This window comes from Hyla sarda, unplaced genomic scaffold (genome assembly GCF_029499605.1).
Source record: "Hyla sarda isolate aHylSar1 unplaced genomic scaffold, aHylSar1.hap1 scaffold_2561, whole genome shotgun sequence".
In the NCBI taxonomy this organism is placed as follows: Eukaryota; Metazoa; Chordata; class Amphibia; order Anura; family Hylidae; genus Hyla; species Hyla sarda.
Window position 1 is genome coordinate 1 of NW_026609248.1, and position 27,402 is coordinate 27,402.

Genomic DNA, 27,402 nt, shown 5'->3' on the forward strand with positions numbered 1-27,402 from the left:
GGATCTGCATAGGAAACACACACACAAGCACACACCTACCTTTGTTGCCTGCAGATGCCTCCTTGGCTGTCCCCAAACGGTATCAAACCAACACCCACGGGAAGCTGTAAGCATAGAGGACATGCCTGCACCCCATTGGACTTACCTGTGTGGGTTAAACCCGGGTTATTTGACAACCTATGGCGGTGATGGTTCTGCTCAGGCAGAGCAGTGCTGATGCTCCTCATAAAGCTGTCGCTGCTGTGAAGGTTCTAGGTGACATCACAAATCCCTATGGTTACATACACAACAAAGCTGGGTTGTTGTTGTTTACACTCTGCAAGGCCTGTGGAAGTGAGTGACATCATAGCACTGTAGTTCTGAGGGTTCTAGATGGATGCAACAATCTCCTGTTGCTTCTATGAAGGCCATAATAGACGACATCACCAAACAGCTCCATAGTCACATACACAGCAAAGGAGAGATGTTGTTTACACCTAGTGATGTCAGTGGTATTGAGTGACATCACAGCACAGTGCTAAGGCTCCTGGGCCTGGACACAGCAGCGGCTGCAATATCTCAACGGAGAATACGTTTATATATATGTGTGTGTGTGCGCGTATATATATATATATATATATATATATATATATATATTTCTCCGCCGAAATCACTTTTAAACCCATTTCCACCTTTTTTTCCCTTCTCTTCCTCTTACTTTTTTTTCACGTTTTTTTACGTTTTTCTCCTTTTCGCCTCTTTTCTGGGCGTATTATTCTTCTTTTTCTTCTTTTTTTTCGTCTAATGCATACCCCATCAGTGCAGCAATGCTTATTCAATACCGCCAGCAGATGGAGACACTGGGGGATAATTTTCTAAGGATTTATACTGATTTTTCCTGTCTGAATTTGTCGCACAGAAAGTTGCAGGACAAATATGTATGACATTTCTGCGACTTTAGCTTCTAGAGCATTTTTACAACATTATACATAGGTGCTGAATACATAAAAAGCGACTGTTCAGCGACAGACAAGTCGCATCGGCTGAAAGTAGGCCAGAATGTCAGTCCATGTTGGAGCAGGTTTAGATACAGTCTAAAGTATAGATCTCAAAGTCTGTGCACAGAATTTAGCAAGGGCCTCGCACCTTCTGATGCATCAGGTAGGTGCACAATAGCATAGCCTAACCCTCTGTACTTTGGTCTATATTGATGCGGGACATAGACAGCCAGCTGATGACCAATCCATTAGTGCAATGGATGGCTGGAAGCATTTGTCTTTGCCTTTGCAATACCACAGAAGCAATGCATGGTCAATGTACAGCAATGACACACCTGTGTGAACAGCCAGGAGACCCCCCCCCCCCCCCCCATGTTATGTTACATAGTTACATAGTTAGTACGGTCGAAAAAAGACATATGTCCATCAAGTTCAACCAGGGAATTAAGGGGTAGGGGTGTGGCGCGATATTGGGGAAGGGATGAGATTTTATATTTCTTCATAAGCATTAATCTTATTTTGTCAATTAGGAACATTCAGCACCCACCCGCTATCAAGGCAGCTGCCTATCATGTCATGCCCTACCTGCACAGGTGTGCTGGCTACTCAAATGATCCAATTAAGGAGGCCATTTAGTCAGCAGCAGCAGAAGTCCTGTGCCTGGACGCTCCAACAGCGGCCAGACACAAGCAGAAGCAGAAGCAGCAGAAGCAGCAGCAGCACCACCTTTTGTTTTTTGGCTGCAGCAGCAGCAAGGCCCACAGGGCTGGCTAGCTGGCTAGCCAGCAAGCAGGTAGCAATGAAAGTAGGAATCTTTCTTTTTAACCCTGTAAGGGGGTGGTGCACTGTACCCGAAGATACTGCCATATCGGGTCAATGCATAGGGCGACGGAAGCAAGCTTCGAAATCGGCCCCCGTTCTCAAAAATCCATTTAATATATGGTCCCCAGATAGGGGACGTATCAGATATTAAACTGATAAGAACAGATACTACACTTGATCTTAGCCAAAAGGCCGAGAAGCGATAACCGTGAAAGGGGCGGGCCCAACAAGGTGCCCTTCATGGGCACTATCACTGCTTGCTGTCAGGGAGGCTGCCAGACAATTTTCCATGCACACTCTGGGCTGGGGGGCAGTCAACCACCAGTACACACAGCAGAACCTAAACCCATACCATTATTGCTAAGCAGCAAGACAGGGGCCCATTGCACTCCCACGGGGCCTTTTTAAATGCAATCCATAACCCGGATTTGCCAGGAACCCTTCTTACTCCTCCTACTTGCATGTGACACTGGGCTTAGGATCTGCATAGGAAACACACACACAAGCACACACCTACCTTTGTTGCCTGCAGATGCCTCCTTGGCTGTCCCCAAACGGTATCAAACCAACACCCACGGGAAGCTGTAAGCATAGAGGACATGCCTGCACCCCATTGGACTTACCTGTGTGGGTTAAACCCGGGTTATTTGACAACCTATGGCGGTGATGGTTCTGCTCAGGCAGAGCAGTGCTGATGCTCCTCATAAAGCTGTCGCTGCTGTGAAGGTTCTAGGTGACATCACAAATCCCTATGGTTACATACACAACAAAGCTGGGTTGTTGTTGTTTACACTCTGCAAGGCCTGTGGAAGTGAGTGACATCATAGCACTGTAGTTCTGAGGGTTCTAGATGGATGCAACAATCTCCTGTTGCTTCTATGAAGGCCATAATAGACGACATCACCAAACAGCTCCATAGTCACATACACAGCAAAGGAGAGATGTTGTTTACACCTAGTGATGTCAGTGGTATTGAGTGACATCACAGCACAGTGCTAAGGCTCCTGGGCCTGGACACAGCAACGGCTGCAATATCTCAACGGAGAATACGTTTATATATATGTGTGTGTGTGCGCGTATATATATATATATATATATATATATATATATATATATATATATTTCTCCGCCGAAATCACTTTTAAACCCATTTCCACCTTTTTTTCCCTTCTCTTCCTCTTACTTTTTTTTCACGTTTTTTTTACGTTTTTCTCCTTTTCGCCTCTTTTCTGGGCGTATTATTCTTCTTTTTCTTCTTTTTTTTCGTCTAATGCATACCCCATCAGTGCAGCAATGCTTATTCAATACCGCCAGCAGATGGAGACACTGGGGGATAATTTTCTAAGGATTTATACTGATTTTTCCTGTCTGAATTTGTCGCACAGAAAGTTGCAGGCCAAATATGTGTGACATTTCTGCGACTTTAGCTTCTAGAGCATTTTTACAACATTATACATAGGTGCTGAATACATAAAAAGCGACTGTTCAGCGACAGACAAGTCGCATCGGCTGAAAGTAGGCCAGAATGTCAGTCCATGTTGGAGCAGGTTTAGATACAGTCTAAAGTATAGATCTCAAAGTCTGTGCACAGAATTTAGCAAGGGCCTCGCACCTTCTGATGCATCAGGTAGGTGCACAATAGCATAGCCTAACCCTCTGTACTTTGGTCTATATTGATGCGGGACATAGACAGCCAGCTGATGACCAATCCATTAGTGCAATGGATGGCTGGAAGCATTTGTCTTTGCCTTTGCAATACCACAGAAGCAATGCATGGTCAATGTACAGCAATGACACACCTGTGTGAACAGCCAGGAGACCCCCCCCCCCCCCCCCCATGTTATGTTACATAGTTACATAGTTAGTACGGTCGAAAAAAGACATATGTCCATCAAGTTCAACCAGGGAATTAAGGGGTAGGGGTGTGGCGCGATATTGGGGAAGGGATGAGATTTTATATTTCTTCATAAGCATTAATCTTATTTTGTCAATTAGGAACATTCAGCACCCACCCGCTATCAAGGCAGCTGCCTATCATGTCATGCCCTACCTGCACAGGTGTGCTGGCTACTCAAATGATCCAATTAAGGAGGCCATTTAGTCAGCAGCAGCAGAAGTCCTGTGCCTGGACGCTCCAACAGCGGCCAGACACAAGCAGAAGCAGAAGCAGCAGAAGCAGCAGCAGCACCACCTTTTGTTTTTTGGCTGCAGCAGCAGCAAGGCCCACAGGGCTGGCTAGCTGGCTAGCCAGCAAGCAGGTAGCAATGAAAGTAGGAATCTTTCTTTTTAACCCTGTAAGGGGGTGGTGCACTGTACCCGAAGATACTGCCATATCGGGTCAATGCATAGGGCGACGGAAGCAAGCTTCGAAATCGGCCCCCGTTCTCAAAAATCCATTTAATATATGGTCCCCAGATAGGGGACGTATCAGATATTAAACTGATAAGAACAGATACTACACTTGATCTTAGCCAAAAGGCCGAGAAGCGATAACCGTGAAAGGGGCGGGCCCAACAAGGTGCCCTTCATGGGCACTATCACTGCTTGCTGTCAGGGAGGCTGCCAGACAATTTTCCATGCACACTCTGGGCTGGGGGGCAGTCAACCACCAGTACACACAGCAGAACCTAAACCCATACCATTATTGCTAAGCAGCAAGACAGGGGCCCATTGCACTCCCACGGGGCCTTTTTAAATGCAATCCATAACCCGGATTTGCCAGGAACCCTTCTTACTCCTCCTACTTGCATGTGACACTGGGCTTAGGATCTGCATAGGAAACACACACACAAGCACACACCTACCTTTGTTGCCTGCAGATGCCTCCTTGGCTGTCCCCAAACGGTATCAAACCAACACCCACGGGAAGCTGTAAGCATAGAGGACATGCCTGCACCCCATTGGACTTACCTGTGTGGGTTAAACCCGGGTTATTTGACAACCTATGGCGGTGATGGTTCTGCTCAGGCAGAGCAGTGCTGATGCTCCTCATAAAGCTGTCGCTGCTGTGAAGGTTCTAGGTGACATCACAAATCCCTATGGTTACATACACAACAAAGCTGGGTTGTTGTTGTTTACACTCTGCAAGGCCTGTGGAAGTGAGTGACATCATAGCACTGTAGTTCTGAGGGTTCTAGATGGATGCAACAATCTCCTGTTGCTTCTATGAAGGCCATAATAGACGACATCACCAAACAGCTCCATAGTCACATACACAGCAAAGGAGAGATGTTGTTTACACCTAGTGATGTCAGTGGTATTGAGTGACATCACAGCACAGTGCTAAGGCTCCTGGGCCTGGACACAGCAGCGGCTGCAATATCTCAACGGAGAATACGTTTATATATATGTGTGTGTGTGCGCGTATATATATATATATATATATATATATATATATATATATATATATTTCTCCGCCGAAATCACTTTTAAACCCATTTCCACCTTTTTTTCCCTTCTCTTCCTCTTACTTTTTTTTCACGTTTTTTTTACGTTTTTCTCCTTTTCGCCTCTTTTCTGGGCGTATTATTCTTCTTTTTCTTCTTTTTTTTCGTCTAATGCATACCCCATCAGTGCAGCAATGCTTATTCAATACCGCCAGCAGATGGAGACACTGGGGGATAATTTTCTAAGGATTTATACTGATTTTTCCTGTCTGAATTTGTCGCACAGAAAGTTGCAGGCCAAATATGTGTGACATTTCTGCGACTTTAGCTTCTAGAGCATTTTTACAACATTATACATAGGTGCTGAATACATAAAAAGCGACTGTTCAGCGACAGACAAGTCGCATCGGCTGAAAGTAGGCCAGAATGTCAGTCCATGTTGGAGCAGGTTTAGATACAGTCTAAAGTATAGATCTCAAAGTCTGTGCACAGAATTTAGCAAGGGCCTCGCACCTTCTGATGCATCAGGTAGGTGCACAATAGCATAGCCTAACCCTCTGTACTTTGGTCTATATTGATGCGGGACATAGACAGCCAGCTGATGACCAATCCATTAGTGCAATGGATGGCTGGAAGCATTTGTCTTTGCCTTTGCAATACCACAGAAGCAATGCATGGTCAATGTACAGCAATGACACACCTGTGTGAACAGCCAGGAGACCCCCCCCCCCCCCCATGTTATGTTACATAGTTACATAGTTAGTACGGTCGAAAAAAGACATATGTCCATCAAGTTCAACCAGGGAATTAAGGGGTAGGGGTGTGGCGCGATATTGGGGAAGGGATGAGATTTTATATTTCTTCATAAGCATTAATCTTATTTTGTCAATTAGGAACATTCAGCACCCACCCGCTATCAAGGCAGCTGCCTATCATGTCATGCCCTACCTGCACAGGTGTGCTGGCTACTCAAATGATCCAATTAAGGAGGCCATTTAGTCAGCAGCAGCAGAAGTCCTGTGCCTGGACGCTCCAACAGCGGCCAGACACAAAGCAGAAGCAGAAGCAGCAGAAGCAGCAGCAGCACCACCTTTTGTTTTTTGGCTGCAGCAGCAGCAAGGCCCACAGGGCTGGCTAGCTGGCTAGCCAGCAAGCAGGTAGCAATGAAAGTAGGAATCTTTCTTTTTAACCCTGTAAGGGGGTGGTGCACTGTACCCGAAGATACTGCCATATCGGGTCAATGCATAGGGCGACGGAAGCAAGCTTCGAAATCGGCCCCCGTTCTCAAAAATCCATTTAATATATGGTCCCCAGATAGGGGACGTATCAGATATTAAACTGATAAGAACAGATACTACACTTGATCTTAGCCAAAAGGCCGAGAAGCGATAACCGTGAAAGGGGCGGGCCCAACAAGGTGCCCTTCATGGGCACTATCACTGCTTGCTGTCAGGGAGGCTGCCAGACAATTTTCCATGCACACTCTGGGCTGGGGGGCAGTCAACCACCAGTACACACAGCAGAACCTAAACCCATACCATTATTGCTAAGCAGCAAGACAGGGGCCCATTGCACTCCCACGGGGCCTTTTTAAATGCAATCCATAACCCGGATTTGCCAGGAACCCTTCTTACTCCTCCTACTTGCATGTGACACTGGGCTTAGGATCTGCATAGGAAACACACACACAAGCACACACCTACCTTTGTTGCCTGCAGATGCCTCCTTGGCTGTCCCCAAACGGTATCAAACCAACACCCACGGGAAGCTGTAAGCATAGAGGACATGCCTGCACCCCATTGGACTTACCTGTGTGGGTTAAACCCGGGTTATTTGACAACCTATGGCGGTGATGGTTCTGCTCAGGCAGAGCAGTGCTGATGCTCCTCATAAAGCTGTCGCTGCTGTGAAGGTTCTAGGTGACATCACAAATCCCTATGGTTACATACACAACAAAGCTGGGTTGTTGTTGTTTACACTCTGCAAGGCCTGTGGAAGTGAGTGACATCATAGCACTGTAGTTCTGAGGGTTCTAGATGGATGCAACAATCTCCTGTTGCTTCTATGAAGGCCATAATAGACGACATCACCAAACAGCTCCATAGTCACATACACAGCAAAGGAGAGATGTTGTTTACACCTAGTGATGTCAGTGGTATTGAGTGACATCACAGCACAGTGCTAAGGCTCCTGGGCCTGGACACAGCAGCGGCTGCAATATCTCAACGGAGAATACGTTTATATATATGTGTGTGTGTGCGCGTATATATATATATATATATATATATATATATATATATATATATATTTCTCCGCCGAAATCACTTTTAAACCCATTTCCACCTTTTTTTCCCTTCTCTTCCTCTTACTTTTTTTTCACGTTTTTTTACGTTTTTCTCCTTTTCGCCTCTTTTCTGGGCGTATTATTCTTCTTTTTCTTCTTTTTTTTCGTCTAATGCATACCCCATCAGTGCAGCAATGCTTATTCAATACCGCCAGCAGATGGAGACACTGGGGGATAATTTTCTAAGGATTTATACTGATTTTTCCTGTCTGAATTTGTCGCACAGAAAGTTGCAGGCCAAATATGTGTGACATTTCTGCGACTTTAGCTTCTAGAGCATTTTTACAACATTATACATAGGTGCTGAATACATAAAAAGCGACTGTTCAGCGACAGACAAGTCGCATCGGCTGAAAGTAGGCCAGAATGTCAGTCCATGTTGGAGCAGGTTTAGATACAGTCTAAAGTATAGATCTCAAAGTCTGTGCACAGAATTTAGCAAGGGCCTCGCACCTTCTGATGCATCAGGTAGGTGCACAATAGCATAGCCTAACCCTCTGTACTTTGGTCTATATTGATGCGGGACATAGACAGCCAGCTCTGATGACCAATCCATTAGTGCAATGGATGGCTGGAAGCATTTGTCTTTGCCTTTGCAATACCACAGAAGCAATGCATGGTCAATGTACAGCAATGACACACCTGTGTGAACAGCCAGGAGACCCCCCCCCCCCATGTTATGTTACATAGTTACATAGTTAGTACGGTCGAAAAAAGACATATGTCCATCAAGTTCAACCAGGGAATTAAGGGGTAGGGGTGTGGCGCGATATTGGGGAAGGGATGAGATTTTATATTTCTTCATAAGCATTAATCTTATTTTGTCAATTAGGAACATTCAGCACCCACCCGCTATCAAGGCAGCTGCCTATCATGTCATGCCCTACCTGCACAGGTGTGCTGGCTACTCAAATGATCCAATTAAGGAGGCCATTTAGTCAGCAGCAGCAGAAGTCCTGTGCCTGGACGCTCCAACAGCGGCCAGACACAAGCAGAAGCAGAAGCAGCAGAAGCAGCAGCAGCACCACCTTTTGTTTTTTGGCTGCAGCAGCAGCAAGGCCCACAGGGCTGGCTAGCTGGCTAGCCAGCAAGCAGGTAGCAATGAAAGTAGGAATCTTTCTTTTTAACCCTGTAAGGGGGTGGTGCACTGTACCCGAAGATACTGCCATATCGGGTCAATGCATAGGGCGACGGAAGCAAGCTTCGAAATCGGCCCCCGTTCTCAAAAATCCATTTAATATATGGTCCCCAGATAGGGGACGTATCAGATATTAAACTGATAAGAACAGATACTACACTTGATCTTAGCCAAAAGGCCGAGAAGCGATAACCGTGAAAGGGGCGGGCCCAACAAGGTAACCTTCATGGGCACTATCACTGCTTGCTGTCAGGGAGGCTGCCAGACAATTTTCCATGCACACTCTGGGCTGGGGGGCAGTCAACCACCAGTACACACAGCAGAACCTAAACCCATACCATTATTGCTAAGCAGCAAGACAGGGGCCCATTGCACTCCCACGGGGCCTTTTTAAATGCAATCCATAACCCGGATTTGCCAGGAACCCTTCTTACTCCTCCTACTTGCATGTGACACTGGGCTTAGGATCTGCATAGGAAACACACACACAAGCACACACCTACCTTTGTTGCCTGCAGATGCCTCCTTGGCTGTCCCCAAACGGTATCAAACCAACACCCACGGGAAGCTGTAAGCATAGAGGACATGCCTGCACCCCATTGGACTTACCTGTGTGGGTTAAACCCGGGTTATTTGACAACCTATGGCGGTGATGGTTCTGCTCAGGCAGAGCAGTGCTGATGCTCCTCATAAAGCTGTCGCTGCTGTGAAGGTTCTAGGTGACATCACAAATCCCTATGGTTACATACACAACAAAGCTGGGTTGTTGTTGTTTACACTCTGCAAGGCCTGTGGAAGTGAGTGACATCATAGCACTGTAGTTCTGAGGGTTCTAGATGGATGCAACAATCTCCTGTTGCTTCTATGAAGGCCATAATAGACGACATCACCAAACAGCTCCATAGTCACATACACAGCAAAGGAGAGATGTTGTTTACACCTAGTGATGTCAGTGGTATTGAGTGACATCACAGCACAGTGCTAAGGCTCCTGGGCCTGGACACAGCAGCGGCTGCAATATCTCAACGGAGAATACGTTTATATATATGTGTGTGTGTGCGCGTATATATATATATATATATATATATATATATATATATATTTCTCCGCCGAAATCACTTTTAAACCCATTTCCACCTTTTTTTCCCTTCTCTTCCTCTTACTTTTTTTTCACGTTTTTTTTACGTTTTTCTCCTTTTCGCCTCTTTTCTGGGCGTATTATTCTTCTTTTTCTTCTTTTTTTTCGTCTAATGCATACCCCATCAGTGCAGCAATGCTTATTCAATACCGCCAGCAGATGGAGACACTGGGGGATAATTTTCTAAGGATTTATACTGATTTTTCCTGTCTGAATTTGTCGCACAGAAAGTTGCAGGCCAAATATGTGTGACATTTCTGCGACTTTAGCTTCTAGAGCATTTTTACAACATTATACATAGGTGCTGAATACATAAAAAGCGACTGTTCAGCGACAGACAAGTCGCATCGGCTGAAAGTAGGCCAGAATGTCAGTCCATGTTGGAGCAGGTTTAGATACAGTCTGAAGTATAGATCTCAAAGTCTGTGCCAGAATTTAGCAAGGGCCTCGCACCTTCTGATGCATCAGGTAGGTGCACAATAGCATAGCCTAACCCTCTGTACTTTGGTCTATATTGATGCGGGACATAGACAGCCAGCTGATGACCAATCCATTAGTGCAATGGATGGCTGGAAGCATTTGTCTTTGCCTTTGCAATACCACAGAAGCAATGCATGGTCAATGTACAGCAATGACACACCTGTGTGAACAGCCAGGAGACCCCCCCCCCCCCCCATGTTATGTTACATAGTTACATAGTTAGTACGGTCGAAAAAAGACATATGTCCATCAAGTTCAACCAGGGAATTAAGGGGTAGGGGTGTGGCGCGATATTGGGGAAGGGATGAGATTTTATATTTCTTCATAAGCATTAATCTTATTTTGTCAATTAGGAACATTCAGCACCCACCCGCTATCAAGGCAGCTGCCTATCATGTCATGCCCTACCTGCACAGGTGTGCTGGCTACTCAAATGATCCAATTAAGGAGGCCATTTAGTCAGCAGCAGCAGAAGTCCTGTGCCTGGACGCTCCAACAGCGGCCAGACACAAGCAGAAGCAGAAGCAGCAGAAGCAGCAGCAGCACCACCTTTTGTTTTTTGGCTGCAGCAGCAGCAAGGCCCACAGGGCTGGCTAGCTGGCTAGCCAGCAAGCAGGTAGCAATGAAAGTAGGAATCTTTCTTTTTAACCCTGTAAGGGGGTGGTGCACTGTACCCGAAGATACTGCCATATCGGGTCAATGCATAGGGCGACGGAAGCAAGCTTCGAAATCGGCCCCCGTTCTCAAAAATCCATTTAATATATGGTCCCCAGATAGGGGACGTATCAGATATTAAACTGATAAGAACAGATACTACACTTGATCTTAGCCAAAAGGCAGAGAAGCGATAACCGTGAAAGGGGCGGGCCCAACAAGGTGCCCTTCATGGGCACTATCACTGCTTGCTGTCAGGGAGGCTGCCAGACAATTTTCCATGCACACTCTGGGCTGGGGGGCAGTCAACCACCAGTACACACAGCAGAACCTAAACCCATACCATTATTGCTAAGCAGCAAGACAGGGGCCCATTGCACTCCCACGGGGCCTTTTTAAATGCAATCCATAACCCGGATTTGCCAGGAACCCTTCTTACTCCTCCTACTTGCATGTGACACTGGGCTTAGGATCTGCATAGGAAACACACACACAAGCACACACCTACCTTTGTTGCCTGCAGATGCCTCCTTGGCTGTCCCCAAACGGTATCAAACCAACACCCACGGGAAGCTGTAAGCATAGAGGACATGCCTGCACCCCATTGGACTTACCTGTGTGGGTTAAACCCGGGTTATTTGACAACCTATGGCGGTGATGGTTCTGCTCAGGCAGAGCAGTGCTGATGCTCCTCATAAAGCTGTCGCTGCTGTGAAGGTTCTAGGTGACATCACAAATCCCTATGGTTACATACACAACAAAGCTGGGTTGTTGTTGTTTACACTCTGCAAGGCCTGTGGAAGTGAGTGACATCATAGCACTGTAGTTCTGAGGGTTCTAGATGGATGCAACAATCTCCTGTTGCTTCTATGAAGGCCATAATAGACGACATCACCAAACAGCTCCATAGTCACATACACAGCAAAGGAGAGATGTTGTTTACACCTAGTGATGTCAGTGGTATTGAGTGACATCACAGCACAGTGCTAAGGCTCCTGGGCCTGGACACAGCAGCGGCTGCAATATCTCAACGGAGAATACGTTTATATATATGTGTGTGTGTGCGCGTATATATATATATATATATATATATATATATATATATATATATATATTTCTCCGCCGAAATCACTTTTAAACCCATTTCCACCTTTTTTTCCCTTCTCTTCCTCTTACTTTTTTTTCACGTTTTTTTACGTTTTTCTCCTTTTCGCCTCTTTTCTGGGCGTATTATTCTTCTTTTTCTTCTTTTTTTTCGTCTAATGCATACCCCATCAGTGCAGCAATGCTTATTCAATACCGCCAGCAGATGGAGACACTGGGGGATAATTTTCTAAGGATTTATACTGATTTTTCCTGTCTGAATTTGTCGCACAGAAAGTTGCAGGCCAAATATGTGTGACATTTCTGCGACTTTAGCTTCTAGAGCATTTTTACAACATTATACATAGGTGCTGAATACATAAAAAGCGACTGTTCAGCGACAGACAAGTCGCATCGGCTGAAAGTAGGCCAGAATGTCAGTCCATGTTGGAGCAGGTTTAGATACAGTCTAAAGTATAGATCTCAAGGTCTGTGCACAGAATTTAGCAAGGGCCTCGCACCTTCTGATGCATCAGGTAGGTGCACAATAGCATAGCCTAACCCTCTGTACTTTGGTCTATATTGATGCGGGACATAGACAGCCAGCTGATGACCAATCCATTAGTGCAATGGATGGCTGGAAGCATTTGTCTTTGCCTTTGCAATACCACAGAAGCAATGCATGGTCAATGTACAGCAATGACACACCTGTGTGAACAGCCAGGAGACCCCCCCCCCCCCCCCCATGTTATGTTACATAGTTACATAGTTAGTACGGTCGAAAAAAGACATATGTCCATCAAGTTCAACCAGGGAATTAAGGGGTAGGGGTGTGGCGCGATATTGGGGAAGGGATGAGATTTTATATTTCTTCATAAGCATTAATCTTATTTTGTCAATTAGGAACATTCAGCACCCACCCGCTATCAAGGCAGCTGCCTATCATGTCATGCCCTACCTGCACAGGTGTGCTGGCTACTCAAATGATCCAATTAAGGAGGCCATTTAGTCAGCAGCAGCAGAAGTCCTGTGCCTGGACGCTCCAACAGCGGCCAGACACAAGCAGAAGCAGAAGCAGCAGAAGCAGCAGCAGCACCACCTTTTGTTTTTTGGCTGCAGCAGCAGCAAGGCCCACAGGGCTGGCTAGCTGGCTAGCCAGCAAGCAGGTAGCAATGAAAGTAGGAATCTTTCTTTTTAACCCTGTAAGGGGGTGGTGCACTGTACCCGAAGATACTGCCATATCGGGTCAATGCATAGGGCGACGGAAGCAAGCTTCGAAATCGGCCCCCGTTCTCAAAAATCCATTTAATATATGGTCCCCAGATAGGGGACGTATCAGATATTAAACTGATAAGAACAGATACTACACTTGATCTTAGCCAAAAGGCCGAGAAGCGATAACCGTGAAAGGGGCGGGCCCAACAAGGTGCCCTTCATGGGCACTATCACTGCTTGCTGTCAGGGAGGCTGCCAGACAATTTTCCATGCACACTCTGGGCTGGGGGGCAGTCAACCACCAGTACACACAGCAGAACCTAAACCCATACCATTATTGCTAAGCAGCAAGACAGGGGCCCATTGCACTCCCACGGGGCCTTTTTAAATGCAATCCATAACCCGGATTTGCCAGGAACCCTTCTTACTCCTCCTACTTGCATGTGACACTGGGCTTAGGATCTGCATAGGAAACACACACACAAGCACACACCTACCTTTGTTGCCTGCAGATGCCTCCTTGGCTGTCCCCAAACGGTATCAAACCAACACCCACGGGAAGCTGTAAGCATAGAGGACATGCCTGCACCCCATTGGACTTACCTGTGTGGGTTAAACCCGGGTTATTTGACAACCTATGGCGGTGATGGTTCTGCTCAGGCAGAGCAGTGCTGATGCTCCTCATAAAGCTGTCGCTGCTGTGAAGGTTCTAGGTGACATCACAAATCCCTATGGTTACATACACAACAAAGCTGGGTTGTTGTTGTTTACACTCTGCAAGGCCTGTGGAAGTGAGTGACATCATAGCACTGTAGTTCTGAGGGTTCTAGATGGATGCAACAATCTCCTGTTGCTTCTATGAAGGCCATAATAGACGACATCACCAAACAGCTCCATAGTCACATACACAGCAAAGGAGAGATGTTGTTTACACCTAGTGATGTCAGTGGTATTGAGTGACATCACAGCACAGTGCTAAGGCTCCTGGGCCTGGACACAGCAGCGGCTGCAATATCTCAACGGAGAATACGTTTATATATATGTGTGTGTGTGCGCGTATATATATATATATATATATATATATATATATATTTCTCCGCCGAAATCACTTTTAAACCCATTTCCACCTTTTTTTCCCTTCTCTTCCTCTTACTTTTTTTTCACGTTTTTTTACGTTTTTCTCCTTTTCGCCTCTTTTCTGGGCGTATTATTCTTCTTTTTCTTCTTTTTTTTCGTCTAATGCATACCCCATCAGTGCAGCAATGCTTATTCAATACCGCCAGCAGATGGAGACACTGGGGGATAATTTTCTAAGGATTTATACTGATTTTTCCTGTCTGAATTTGTCGCACAGAAAGTTGCAGGCCAAATATGTGTGACATTTCTGCGACTTTAGCTTCTAGAGCATTTTTACAACATTATACATAGGTGCTGAATACATAAAAAGCGACTGTTCAGCGACAGACAAGTCGCATCGGCTGAAAGTAGGCCAGAATGTCAGTCCATGTTGGAGCAGGTTTAGATACAGTCTAAAGTATAGATCTCAAAGTCTGTGCACAGAATTTAGCAAGGGCCTCGCACCTTCTGATGCATCAGGTAGGTGCACAATAGCATAGCCTAACCCTCTGTACTTTGGTCTATATTGATGCGGGACATAGACAGCCAGCTGATGACCAATCCATTAGTGCAATGGATGGCTGGAAGCATTTGTCTTTGCCTTTGCAATACCACAGAAGCAATGCATGGTCAATGTACAGCAATGACACACCTGTGTGAACAGCCAGGAGACCCCCCCCCCCCCCCCATGTTATGTTACATAGTTACATAGTTAGTACGGTCGAAAAAAGACATATGTCCATCAAGTTCAACCAGGGAATTAAGGGGTAGGGGTGTGGCGCGATATTGGGGAAGGGATGAGATTTTATATTTCTTCATAAGCATTAATCTTATTTTGTCAATTAGGAACATTCAGCACCCACCCGCTATCAAGGCAGCTGCCTATCATGTCATGCCCTACCTGCACAGGTGTGCTGGCTACTCAAATGATCCAATTAAGGAGGCCATTTAGTCAGCAGCAGCAGAAGTCCTGTGCCTGGACGCTCCAACAGCGGCCAGACACAAGCAGAAGCAGAAGCAGCAGAAGCAGCAGCAGCACCACCTTTTGTTTTTTGGCTGCAGCAGCAGCAAGGCCCACAGGGCTGGCTAGCTGGCTAGCCAGCAAGCAGGTAGCAATGAAAGTAGGAATCTTTCTTTTTAACCCTGTAAGGGGGTGGTGCACTGTACCCGAAGATACTGCCATATCGGGTCAATGCATAGGGCGACGGAAGCAAGCTTCGAAATCGGCCCCCGTTCTCAAAAATCCATTTAATATATGGTCCCCAGATAGGGGACGTATCAGATATTAAACTGATAAGAACAGATACTACACTTGATCTTAGCCAAAAGGCCGAGAAGCGATAACCGTGAAAGGGGCGGGCCCAACAAGGTGCCCTTCATGGGCACTATCACTGCTTGCTGTCAGGGAGGCTGCCAGACAATTTTCCATGCACACTCTGGGCTGGGGGGCAGTCAACCACCAGTACACACAGCAGAACCTAAACCCATACCATTATTGCTAAGCAGCAAGACAGGGGCCCATTGCACTCCCACGGGGCCTTTTTAAATGCAATCCATAACCCGGATTTGCCAGGAACCCTTCTTACTCCTCCTACTTGCATGTGACACTGGGCTTAGGATCTGCATAGGAAACACACACACAAGCACACACCTACCTTTGTTGCCTGCAGATGCCTCCTTGGCTGTCCCCAAACGGTATCAAACCAACACCCACGGGAAGCTGTAAGCATAGAGGACATGCCTGCACCCCATTGGACTTACCTGTGTGGGTTAAACCCGGGTTATTTGACAACCTATGGCGGTGATGGTTCTGCTCAGGCAGAGCAGTGCTGATGCTCCTCATAAAGCTGTCGCTGCTGTGAAGGTTCTAGGTGACATCACAAATCCCTATGGTTACATACACAACAAAGCTGGGTTGTTGTTGTTTACACTCTGCAAGGCCTGTGGAAGTGAGTGACATCATAGCACTGTAGTTCTGAGGGTTCTAGATGGATGCAACAATCTCCTGTTGCTTCTATGAAGGCCATAATAGACGACATCACCAAACAGCTCCATAGTCACATACACAGCAAAGGAGAGATGTTGTTTACACCTAGTGATGTCAGTGGTATTGAGTGACATCACAGCACAGTGCTAAGGCTCCTGGGCCTGGACACAGCAGCGGCTGCAATATCTCAACGGAGAATACGTTTATATATATGTGTGTGTGTGCGCGTATATATATATATATATATATATATATATATATATATATATATATCTCCGCCGAAATCACTTTTAAACCCATTTCCACCTTTTTTTCCCTTCTCTTCCTCTTACTTTTTTTTCACGTTTTTTTTACGTTTTTCTCCTTTTCGCCTCTTTTCTGGGCGTATTATTCTTCTTTTTCTTCTTTTTTTTCGTCTAATGCATACCCCATCAGTGCAGCAATGCTTATTCAATACCGCCAGCAGATGGAGACACTGGGGGATAATTTTCTAAGGATTTATACTGATTTTTCCTGTCTGAATTTGTCGCACAGAAAGTTGCAGGCCAAATATGTGTGACATTTCTGCGACTTTAGCTTCTAGAGCATTTTTACAACATTATACATAGGTGCTGAATACATAAAAAGCGACTGTTCAGCGACAGACAAGTCGCATCGGCTGAAAGTAGGCCAGAATGTCAGTCCATGTTGGAGCAGGTTTAGATACAGTCTGAAGTATAGATCTCAAAGTCTGTGCACAGAATTTAGCAAGGGCCTCGCACCTTCTGATGCATCAGGTAGGTGCACAATAGCATAGCCTAACCCTCTGTACTTTGGTCTATATTGATGCGGGACATAGACAGCCAGCTGATGACCAATCCATTAGTGCAATGGATGGCTGGAAGCATTTGTCTTTGCCTTTGCAATACCACAGAAGCAATGCATGGTCAATGTACAGCAATGACACACCTGTGTGAACAGCCAGGAGACCCCCCCCCCCCCCCATGTTATGTTACATAGTTACATAGTTAGTACGGTCGAAAAAAGACATATGTCCATCAAGTTCAACCAGGGAATTAAGGGGTAGGGGTGTGGCGCGATATTGGGGAAGGGATGAGATTTTATATTTCTTCATAAGCATTAATCTTATTTTGTCAATTAGGAACATTCAGCACCCACCCGCTATCAAGGCAGCTGCCTATCATGTCATGCCCTACCTGCACAGGTGTGCTGGCTACTCAAATGATCCAATTAAGGAGGCCATTTAGTCAGCAGCAGCAGAAGTCCTGTGCCTGGACGCTCCAACAGCGGCCAGACACAAGCAGAAGCAGAAGCAGCAGCAGCACCACCACCTTTTGTTTTTTGGCTGCAGCAGCAGCAAGGCCCACAGGGCTGGCTAGCTGGCTAGCCAGCAAGCAGGTAGCAATGAAAGTAGGAATCTTTCTTTTTAACCCTGTAAGGGGGTGGTGCACTGTACCCGAAGATACTGCCATATCGGGTCAATGCATAGGGCGACGGAAGCAAGCTTCGAAATCGGCCCCCGTTCTCAAAAATCCATTTAATATATGGTCCCCAGATAGGGGACGTATCAGATATTAAACTGATAAGAACAGATACTACACTTGATCTTAGCCAAAAGGCCGAGAAGCGATAACCGTGAAAGGGGCGGGCCCAACAAGGTGCCCTTCATGGGCACTATCACTGCTTGCTGTCAGGGAGGCTGCCAGACAATTTTCCATGCACACTCTGGGCTGGGGGGCAGTCAACCACCAGTACACACAGCAGAACCTAAACCCATACCATTATTGCTAAGCAGCAAGACAGGGGCCCATTGCACTCCCACGGGGCCTTTTTAAATGCAATCCATAACCCGGATTTGCCAGGAACCCTTCTTACTCCTCCTACTTGCATGTGACACTGGGCTTAGGATCTGCATAGGAAACACACACACAAGCACACACCTACCTTTGTTGCCTGCAGATGCCTCCTTGGCTGTCCCCAAACGGTATCAAACCAACACCCACGGGAAGCTGTAAGCATAGAGGACATGCCTGCACCCCATTGGACTTACCTGTGTGGGTTAAACCCGGGTTATTTGACAACCTATGGCGGTGATGGTTCTGCTCAGGCAGAGCAGTGCTGATGCTCCTCATAAAGCTGTCGCTGCTGTGAAGGTTCTAGGTGACATCACAAATCCCTATGGTTACATACACAACAAAGCTGGGTTGTTGTTGTTTACACTCTGCAAGGCCTGTGGAAGTGAGTGACATCATAGCACTGTAGTTCTGAGGGTTCTAGATGGATGCAACAATCTCCTGTTGCTTCTATGAAGGCCATAATAGACGACATCACCAAACAGCTCCATAGTCACATACACAGCAAAGGAGAGATGTTGTTTACACCTAGTGATGTCAGTGGTATTGAGTGACATCACAGCACAGTGCTAAGGCTCCTGGGCCTGGACACAGCAGCGGCTGCAATATCTCAACGGAGAATACGTTTATATATATGTGTGTGTGTGCGCGTATATATATATATATATATATATATATATATATATATATATATATATATTTCTCCGCCGAAATCACTTTTAAACCCATTTCCACCTTTTTTTCCCTTCTCTTCCTCTTACTTTTTTTTCACGTTTTTTTTACGTTTTTCTCCTTTTCGCCTCTTTTCTGGGCGTATTATTCTTCTTTTTCTTCTTTTTTTTCGTCTAATGCATACCCCATCAGTGCAGCAATGCTTATTCAATACCGCCAGCAGATGGAGACACTGGGGGATAATTTTCTAAGGATTTATACTGATTTTTCCTGTCTGAATTTGTCGCACAGAAAGTTGCAGGCCAAATATGTGTGACATTTCTGCGACTTTAGCTTCTAGAGCATTTTTACAACATTATACATAGGTGCTGAATACATAAAAAGCGACTGTTCAGCGACAGACAAGTCGCATCGGCTGAAAGTAGGCCAGAATGTCAGTCCATGTTGGAGCAGGTTTAGATACAGTCTAAAGTATAGATCTCAAAGTCTGTGCACAGAATTTAGCAAGGGCCTCGCACCTTCTGATGCATCAGGTAGGTGCACAATAGCATAGCCTAACCCTCTGTACTTTGGTCTATATTGATGCGGGACATAGACAGCCAGCTGATGACCAATCCATTAGTGCAATGGATGGCTGGAAGCATTTGTCTTTGCCTTTGCAATACCACAGAAGCAATGCATGGTCAATGTACAGCAATGACACACCTGTGTGGACAGCCAGGAGACCCCCCCCCCCCCCATGTTATGTTACATAGTTACATAGTTAGTACGGTCGAAAAAAGACATATGTCCATCAAGTTCAACCAGGGAATTAAGGGGTAGGGGTGTGGCGCGATATTGGGGAAGGGATGAGATTTTATATTTCTTCATAAGCATTAATCTTATTTTGTCAATTAGGAACATTCAGCACCCACCCGCTATCAAGGCAGCTGCCTATCATGTCATGCCCTACCTGCACAGGTGTGCTGGCTACTCAAATGATCCAATTAAGGAGGCCATTTAGTCAGCAGCAGCAGAAGTCCTGTGCCTGGACGCTCCAACAGCGGCCAGACACAAGCAGAAGCAGAAGCAGCAGCAGCACCACCTTTTGTTTTTTGGCTGCAGCAGCAGCAAGGCCCACAGGGCTGGCTAGCTGGCTAGCCAGCAAGCAGGTAGCAATGAAAGTAGGAATCTTTCTTTTTAACCCTGTAAGGGGGTGGTGCACTGTACCCGAAGATACTGCCATATCGGGTCAATGCATAGGGCGACGGAAGCAAGCTTCGAAATCGGCCCCCGTTCTCAAAAATCCATTTAATATATGGTCCCCAGATAGGGGACGTATCAGATATTAAACTGATAAGAACAGATACTACACTTGATCTTAGCCAAAAGGCCGAGAAGCGATAACCGTGAAAGGGGCGGGCCCAACAAGGTGCCCTTCATGGGCACTATCACTGCTTGCTGTCAGGGAGGCTGCCAGACAATTTTCCATGCACACTCTGGGCTGGGGGGCAGTCAACCACCAGTACACACAGCAGAACCTAAACCCATACCATTATTGCTAAGCAGCAAGACAGGGGCCCATTGCACTCCCACGGGGCCTTTTTAAATGCAATCCATAACCCGGATTTGCCAGGAACCCTTCTTACTCCTCCTACTTGCATGTGACACTGGGCTTAGGATCTGCATAGGAAACACACACACAAGCACACACCTACCTTTGTTGCCTGCAGATGCCTCCTTGGCTGTCCCCAAACGGTATCAAACCAACACCCACGGGAAGCTGTAAGCATAGAGGACATGCCTGCACCCCATTGGAATTACCTGTGTGGGTTAAACCCGGGTTATTTGACAACCTATGGCGGTGATGGTTCTGCTCAGGCAGAGCAGTGCTGATGCTCCTCATAAAGCTGTCGCTGCTGTGAAGGTTCTAGGTGACATCACAAATCCCTATGGTTACATACACAACAAAGCTGGGTTGTTGTTGTTTACACTCTGCAAGGCCTGTGGAAGTGAGTGACATCATAGCACTGTAGTTCTGAGGGTTCTAGATGGATGCAACAATCTCCTGTTGCTTCTATGAAGGCCATAATAGACGACATCACCAAACAGCTCCATAGTCACATACACAGCAAAGGAGAGATGTTGTTTACACCTAGTGATGTCAGTGGTATTGAGTGACATCACAGCACAGTGCTAAGGCTCCTGGGCCTGGACACAGCAGCGGCTGCAATATCTCAACGGAGAATACGTTTATATATATGTGTGTGTGTGCGCGTATATATATATATATATATATATATATATATATATATATATATATTTCTCCGCCGAAATCACTTTTAAACCCATTTCCACCTTTTTTTCCCTTCTCTTCCTCTTACTTTTTTTTCACGTTTTTTTACGTTTTTCTCCTTTTCGCCTCTTTTCTGGGCGTATTATTCTTCTTTTTCTTCTTTTTTTTCGTCTAATGCATACCCCATCAGTGCAGCAATGCTTATTCAATACCGCCAGCAGATGGAGACACTGGGGGATAATTTTCTAAGGATTTATACTGATTTTTCCTGTCTGAATTTGTCGCACAGAAAGTTGCAGGCCAAATATGTGTGACATTTCTGCGACTTTAGCTTCTAGAGCATTTTTACAACATTATACATAGGTGCTGAATACATAAAAAGCGACTGTTCAGCGACAGACAAGTCGCATCGGCTGAAAGTAGGCCAGAATGTCAGTCCATGTTGGAGCAGGTTTAGATACAGTCTAAAGTATAGATCTCAAAGTCTGTGCACAGAATTTAGCAAGGGCCTCGCACCTTCTGATGCATCAGGTAGGTGCACAATAGCATAGCCTAACCCTCTGTACTTTGGTCTATATTGATGCGGGACATAGACAGCCAGCTGATGACCAATCCATTAGTGCAATGGATGGCTGGAAGCATTTGTCTTTGCCTTTGCAATACCACAGAAGCAATGCATGGTCAATGTACAGCAATGACACACCTGTGTGAACAGCCAGGAGACCCCCCCCCCCATGTTATGTTACATAGTTACATAGTTAGTACGGTCGAAAAAAGACATATGTCCATCAAGTTCAACCAGGGAATTAAGGGGTAGGGGTGTGGCGCGATATTGGGGAAGGGATGAGATTTTATATTTCTTCATAAGCATTAATCTTATTTTGTCAATTAGGAACATTCAGCACCCACCCGCTATCAAGGCAGCTGCCTATCATGTCATGCCCTACCTGCACAGGTGTGCTGGCTACTCAAATGATCCAATTAAGGAGGCCATTTAGTCAGCAGCAGCAGAAGTCCTGTGCCTGGACGCTCCAACAGCGGCCAGACACAAGCAGAAGCAGAAGCAGCAGAAGCAGCAGCAGCACCACCTTTTGTTTTTTGGCTGCAGCAGCAGCAAGGCCCACAGGGCTGGCTAGCTGGCTAGCCAGCAAGCAGGTAGCAATGAAAGTAGGAATCTTTCTTTTTAACCCTGTAAGGGGGTGGTGCACTGTACCCGAAGATACTGCCATATCGGGTCAATGCATAGGGCGACGGAAGCAAGCTTCGAAATCGGCCCCCGTTCTCAAAAATCCATTTAATATATGGTCCCCAGATAGGGGACGTATCAGATATTAAACTGATAAGAACAGATACTACACTTGATCTTAGCCAAAAGGCCGAGAAGCGATAACCGTGAAAGGGGCGGGCCCAACAAGGTGCCCTTCATGGGCACTATCACTGCTTGCTGTCAGGGAGGCTGCCAGACAATTTTCCATGCACACTCTGGGCTGGGGGGCAGTCAACCACCAGTACACACAGCAGAACCTAAACCCATACCATTATTGCTAAGCAGCAAGACAGGGGCCCATTGCACTCCCACGGGGCCTTTTTAAATGCAATCCATAACCCGGATTTGCCAGGAACCCTTCTTACTCCTCCTACTTGCATGTGACACTGGGCTTAGGATCTGCATAGGAAACACACACACAAGCACACACCTACCTTTGTTGCCTGCAGATGCCTCCTTGGCTGTCCCCAAACGGTATCAAACCAACACCCACGGGAAGCTGTAAGCATAGAGGACATGCCTGCACCCCATTGGACTTACCTGTGTGGGTTAAACCCGGGTTATTTGACAACCTATGGCGGTGATGGTTCTGCTCAGGCAGAGCAGTGCTGATGCTCCTCATAAAGCTGTCGCTGCTGTGAAGGTTCTAGGTGACATCACAAATCCCTATGGTTACATACACAACAAAGCTGGGTTGTTGTTGTTTACACTCTGCAAGGCCTGTGGAAGTGAGTGACATCATAGCACTGTAGTTCTGAGGGTTCTAGATGGATGCAACAATCTCCTGTTGCTTCTATGAAGGCCATAATAGACGACATCACCAAACAGCTCCATAGTCACATACACAGCAAAGGAGAGATGTTGTTTACACCTAGTGATGTCAGTGGTATTGAGTGACATCACAGCACAGTGCTAAGGCTCCTGGGCCTGGACACAGCAGCGGCTGCAATATCTCAACGGAGAATACGTTTATATATATGTGTGTGTGTGCGCGTATATATATATATATATATATATATATATATATATATATATATATATATTTCTCCGCCGAAATCACTTTTAAACCCATTTCCACCTTTTTTTCCCTTCTCTTCCTCTTACTTTTTTTTCACGTTTTTTTACGTTTTTCTCCTTTTCGCCTCTTTTCTGGGCGTATTATTCTTCTTTTTCTTCTTTTTTTTCGTCTAATGCATACCCCATCAGTGCAGCAATGCTTATTCAATACCGCCAGCAGATGGAGACACTGGGGGATAATTTTCTAAGGATTTATACAGATTTTTCCTGTCTGAATTTGTCGCACAGAAAGTTGCAGGCCAAATATGTGTGACATTTCTGCGACTTTAGCTTCTAGAGCATTTTTACAACATTATACATAGGTGCTGAATACATAAAAAGCGACTGTTCAGCGACAGACAAGTCGCATCGGCTGAAAGTAGGCCAGAATGTCAGTCCATGTTGGAGCAGGTTTAGATACAGTCTAAAGTATAGATCTCAAAGTCTGTGCACAGAATTTAGCAAGGGCCTCGCACCTTCTGATGCATCAGGTAGGTGCACAATAGCATAGCCTAACCCTCTGTACTTTGGTCTATATTGATGCGGGACATAGACAGCCAGCTGATGACCAATCCATTAGTGCAATGGATGGCTGGAAGCATTTGTCTTTGCCTTTGCAATACCACAGAAGCAATGCATGGTCAATGTACAGCAATGACACACCTGTGTGAACAGCCAGGAGACCCCCCCCCCCCCCATGTTATGTTACATAGTTACATAGTTAGTACGGTCGAAAAAAGACATATGTCCATCAAGTTCAACCAGGGAATTAAGGGGTAGGGGTGTGGCGCGATATTGGGGAAGGGATGAGATTTTATATTTCTTCATAAGCATTAATCTTATTTTGTCAATTAGGAACATTCAGCACCCACCCGCTATCAAGGCAGCTGCCTATCATGTCATGCCCTACCTGCACAGGTGTGCTGGCTACTCAAATGATCCAATTAAGGAGGCCATTTAGTCAGCAGCAGCAGAAGTCCTGTGCCTGGACGCTCCAACAGCGGCCAGACACAAGCAGAAGCAGAAGCAGCAGAAGCAGCAGCAGCACCACCTTTTGTTTTTTGGCTGCAGCAGCAGCAAGGCCCACAGGGCTGGCTAGCTGGCTAGCCAGCAAGCAGGTAGCAATGAAAGTAGGAATCTTTCTTTTTAACCCTGTAAGGGGGTGGTGCACTGTACCCGAAGATACTGCCATATCGGGTCAATGCATAGGGCGACGGAAGCAAGCTTCGAAATCGGCCCCCGTTCTCAAAAATCCATTTAATATATGGTCCCCAGATAGGGGACGTATCAGATATTAAACTGATAAGAACAGATACTACACTTGATCTTAGCCAAAAGGCCGAGAAGCGATAACCGTGAAAGGGGCGGGCCCAACAAGGTGCCCTTCATGGGCACTATCACTGCTTGCTGTCAGGGAGGCTGCCAGACAATTTTCCATGCACACTCTGGGCTGGGGGGCAGTCAACCACCAGTACACACAGCAGAACCTAAACCCATACCATTATTGCTAAGCAGCAAGACAGGGGCCCATTGCACTCCCACGGGGCCTTTTTAAATGCAATCCATAACCCGGATTTGCCAGGAACCCTTCTTACTCCTCCTACTTGCATGTGACACTGGGCTTAGGATCTGCATAGGAAACACACACACAAGCACACACCTACCTTTGTTGCCTGCAGATGCCTCCTTGGCTGTCCCCAAACGGTATCAAACCAACACCCACGGGAAGCTGTAAGCATAGAGGACATGCCTGCACCCCATTGGACTTACCTGTGTGGGTTAAACCCGGGTTATTTGACAACCTATGGCGGTGATGGTTCTGCTCAGGCAGAGCAGTGCTGATGCTCCTCATAAAGCTGTCGCTGCTGTGAAGGTTCTAGGTGACATCACAAATCCCTATGGTTACATACACAACAAAGCTGGGTTGTTGTTGTTTACACTCTGCAAGGCCTGTGGAAGTGAGTGACATCATAGCACTGTAGTTCTGAGGGTTCTAGATGGATGCAACAATCTCCTGTTGCTTCTATGAAGGCCATAATAGACGACATCACCAAACAGCTCCATAGTCACATACACAGCAAAGGAGAGATGTTGTTTACACCTAGTGATGTCAGTGGTATTGAGTGACATCACAGCACAGTGCTAAGGCTCCTGGGCCTGGACACAGCAGCGGCTGCAATATCTCAACGGAGAATACGTTTATATATATGTGTGTGTGTGCGCGTATATATATATATATATATATATATATATATATATTTCTCCGCCGAAATCACTTTTAAACCCATTTCCACCTTTTTTTCCCTTCTCTTCCTCTTACTTTTTTTTCACGTTTTTTTACGTTTTTCTCCTTTTCGCCTCTTTTCTGGGCGTATTATTCTTCTTTTTCTTCTTTTTTTTCGTCTAATGCATACCCCATCAGTGCAGCAATGCTTATTCAATACCGCCAGCAGATGGAGACACTGGGGGATAATTTTCTAAGGATTTATACAGATTTTTCCTGTCTGAATTTGTCGCACAGAAAGTTGCAGGCCAAATATGTGTGACATTTCTGCGACTTTAGCTTCTAGAGCATTTTTACAACATTATACATAGGTGCTGAATACATAAAAAGCGACTGTTCAGCGACAGACAAGTCGCATCGGCTGAAAGTAGGCCAGAATGTCAGTCCATGTTGGAGCAGGTTTAGATACAGTCTAAAGTATAGATCTCAAAGTCTGTGCACAGAATTTAGCAAGGGCCTCGCACCTTCTGATGCATCAGGTAGGTGCACAATAGCATAGCCTAACCCTCTGTACTTTGGTCTATATTGATGCGGGACATAGACAGCCAGCTGATGACCAATCCATTAGTGCAATGGATGGCTGGAAGCATTTGTCTTTGCCTTTGCAATACCACAGAAGCAATGCATGGTCAATGTACAGCAATGACACACCTGTGTGAACAGCCAGGAGACCCCCCCCCCCATGTTATGTTACATAGTTACATAGTTAGTACGGTCGAAAAAAGACATATGTCCATCAAGTTCAACCAGGGAATTAAGGGGTAGGGGTGTGGCGCGATATTGGGGAAGGGATGAGATTTTATATTTCTTCATAAGCATTAATCTTATTTTGTCAATTAGGAACATTCAGCACCCACCCGCTATCAAGGCAGCTGCCTATCATGTCATGCCCTACCTGCACAGGTGTGCTGGCTACTCAAATGATCCAATTAAGGAGGCCATTTAGTCAGCAGCAGCAGAAGTCCTGTGCCTGGACGCTCCAACAGCGGCCAGACACAAGCAGAAGCAGAAGCAGCAGAAGCAGCAGCAGCACCACCTTTTGTTTTTTGGCTGCAGCAGCAGCAAGGCCCACAGGGCTGGCTAGCTGGCTAGCCAGCAAGCAGGTAGCAATGAAAGTAGGAATCTTTCTTTTTAACCCTGTAAGGGGGTGGTGCACTGTACCCGAAGATACTGCCATATCGGGTCAATGCATAGGGCGACGGAAGCAAGCTTCGAAATCGGCCCCCGTTCTCAAAAATCCATTTAATATATGGTCCCCAGATAGGGGACGTATCAGATATTAAACTGATAAGAACAGATACTACACTTGATCTTAGCCAAAAGGCCGAGAAGCGATAACCGTGAAAGGGGCGGGCCCAACAAGGTGCCCTTCATGGGCACTATCACTGCTTGCTGTCAGGGAGGCTGCCAGACAATTTTCCATGCACACTCTGGGCTGGGGGGCAGTCAACCACCAGTACACACAGCAGAACCTAAACCCATACCATTATTGCTAAGCAGCAAGACAGGGGCCCATTGCACTCCCATGGGGCATTTTTAATTGCAATCCATAACCCGGATTTGCCAGGAACCCTTCTTACTCCTCCTACTTGCATGTGACACTGGGCTTAGGATCTGCATAGGAAACACACACACAAGCACACACCTACCTTTGT

At 46.1% G+C, this 27,402-nt stretch overlaps 12 non-coding genes across 12 annotated transcripts; all 12 read right to left on the reverse strand.

The window, feature by feature from the left end:
- Positions 1–1,812: 1,812 nt before the first annotated feature.
- LOC130323882 (U2 spliceosomal RNA) lies at positions 1,813–2,003 on the reverse strand. Its single transcript, XR_008869069.1, has one exon. It is a non-coding gene; the product is annotated as a U2 spliceosomal RNA (small nuclear RNA).
- A 2,096-nt stretch (positions 2,004–4,099) lies between these two features.
- On the reverse strand, positions 4,100–4,290 carry LOC130323894 (U2 spliceosomal RNA). The gene has a single exon (XR_008869080.1). It is a non-coding gene; the product is annotated as a U2 spliceosomal RNA (small nuclear RNA).
- A 2,094-nt stretch (positions 4,291–6,384) lies between these two features.
- LOC130323897 (U2 spliceosomal RNA) lies at positions 6,385–6,575 on the reverse strand. The gene has a single exon (XR_008869081.1). It is a non-coding gene; the product is annotated as a U2 spliceosomal RNA (small nuclear RNA).
- A 2,091-nt stretch (positions 6,576–8,666) lies between these two features.
- Positions 8,667–8,857, reverse strand: LOC130323898 (U2 spliceosomal RNA). The gene has a single exon (XR_008869082.1). It is a non-coding gene; the product is annotated as a U2 spliceosomal RNA (small nuclear RNA).
- A 2,086-nt stretch (positions 8,858–10,943) lies between these two features.
- Positions 10,944–11,134, reverse strand: LOC130323891 (U2 spliceosomal RNA). The gene has a single exon (XR_008869078.1). It is a non-coding gene; the product is annotated as a U2 spliceosomal RNA (small nuclear RNA).
- Positions 11,135–13,230: 2,096 nt separating this feature from the next.
- LOC130323899 (U2 spliceosomal RNA) lies at positions 13,231–13,421 on the reverse strand. The gene has a single exon (XR_008869083.1). It is a non-coding gene; the product is annotated as a U2 spliceosomal RNA (small nuclear RNA).
- A 2,083-nt stretch (positions 13,422–15,504) lies between these two features.
- Positions 15,505–15,695, reverse strand: LOC130323883 (U2 spliceosomal RNA). The gene has a single exon (XR_008869070.1). It is a non-coding gene; the product is annotated as a U2 spliceosomal RNA (small nuclear RNA).
- A 2,085-nt stretch (positions 15,696–17,780) lies between these two features.
- On the reverse strand, positions 17,781–17,971 carry LOC130323884 (U2 spliceosomal RNA). The gene has a single exon (XR_008869071.1). It is a non-coding gene; the product is annotated as a U2 spliceosomal RNA (small nuclear RNA).
- Positions 17,972–20,058: 2,087 nt separating this feature from the next.
- On the reverse strand, positions 20,059–20,249 carry LOC130323885 (U2 spliceosomal RNA). Its single transcript, XR_008869072.1, has one exon. It is a non-coding gene; the product is annotated as a U2 spliceosomal RNA (small nuclear RNA).
- A 2,088-nt stretch (positions 20,250–22,337) lies between these two features.
- LOC130323886 (U2 spliceosomal RNA) lies at positions 22,338–22,528 on the reverse strand. The gene has a single exon (XR_008869073.1). It is a non-coding gene; the product is annotated as a U2 spliceosomal RNA (small nuclear RNA).
- Positions 22,529–24,623: 2,095 nt separating this feature from the next.
- Positions 24,624–24,814, reverse strand: LOC130323887 (U2 spliceosomal RNA). Its single transcript, XR_008869074.1, has one exon. It is a non-coding gene; the product is annotated as a U2 spliceosomal RNA (small nuclear RNA).
- Positions 24,815–26,892: 2,078 nt separating this feature from the next.
- Positions 26,893–27,083, reverse strand: LOC130323888 (U2 spliceosomal RNA). The gene has a single exon (XR_008869075.1). It is a non-coding gene; the product is annotated as a U2 spliceosomal RNA (small nuclear RNA).
- Between the last annotated feature and the right edge of the window lie 319 nt (positions 27,084–27,402).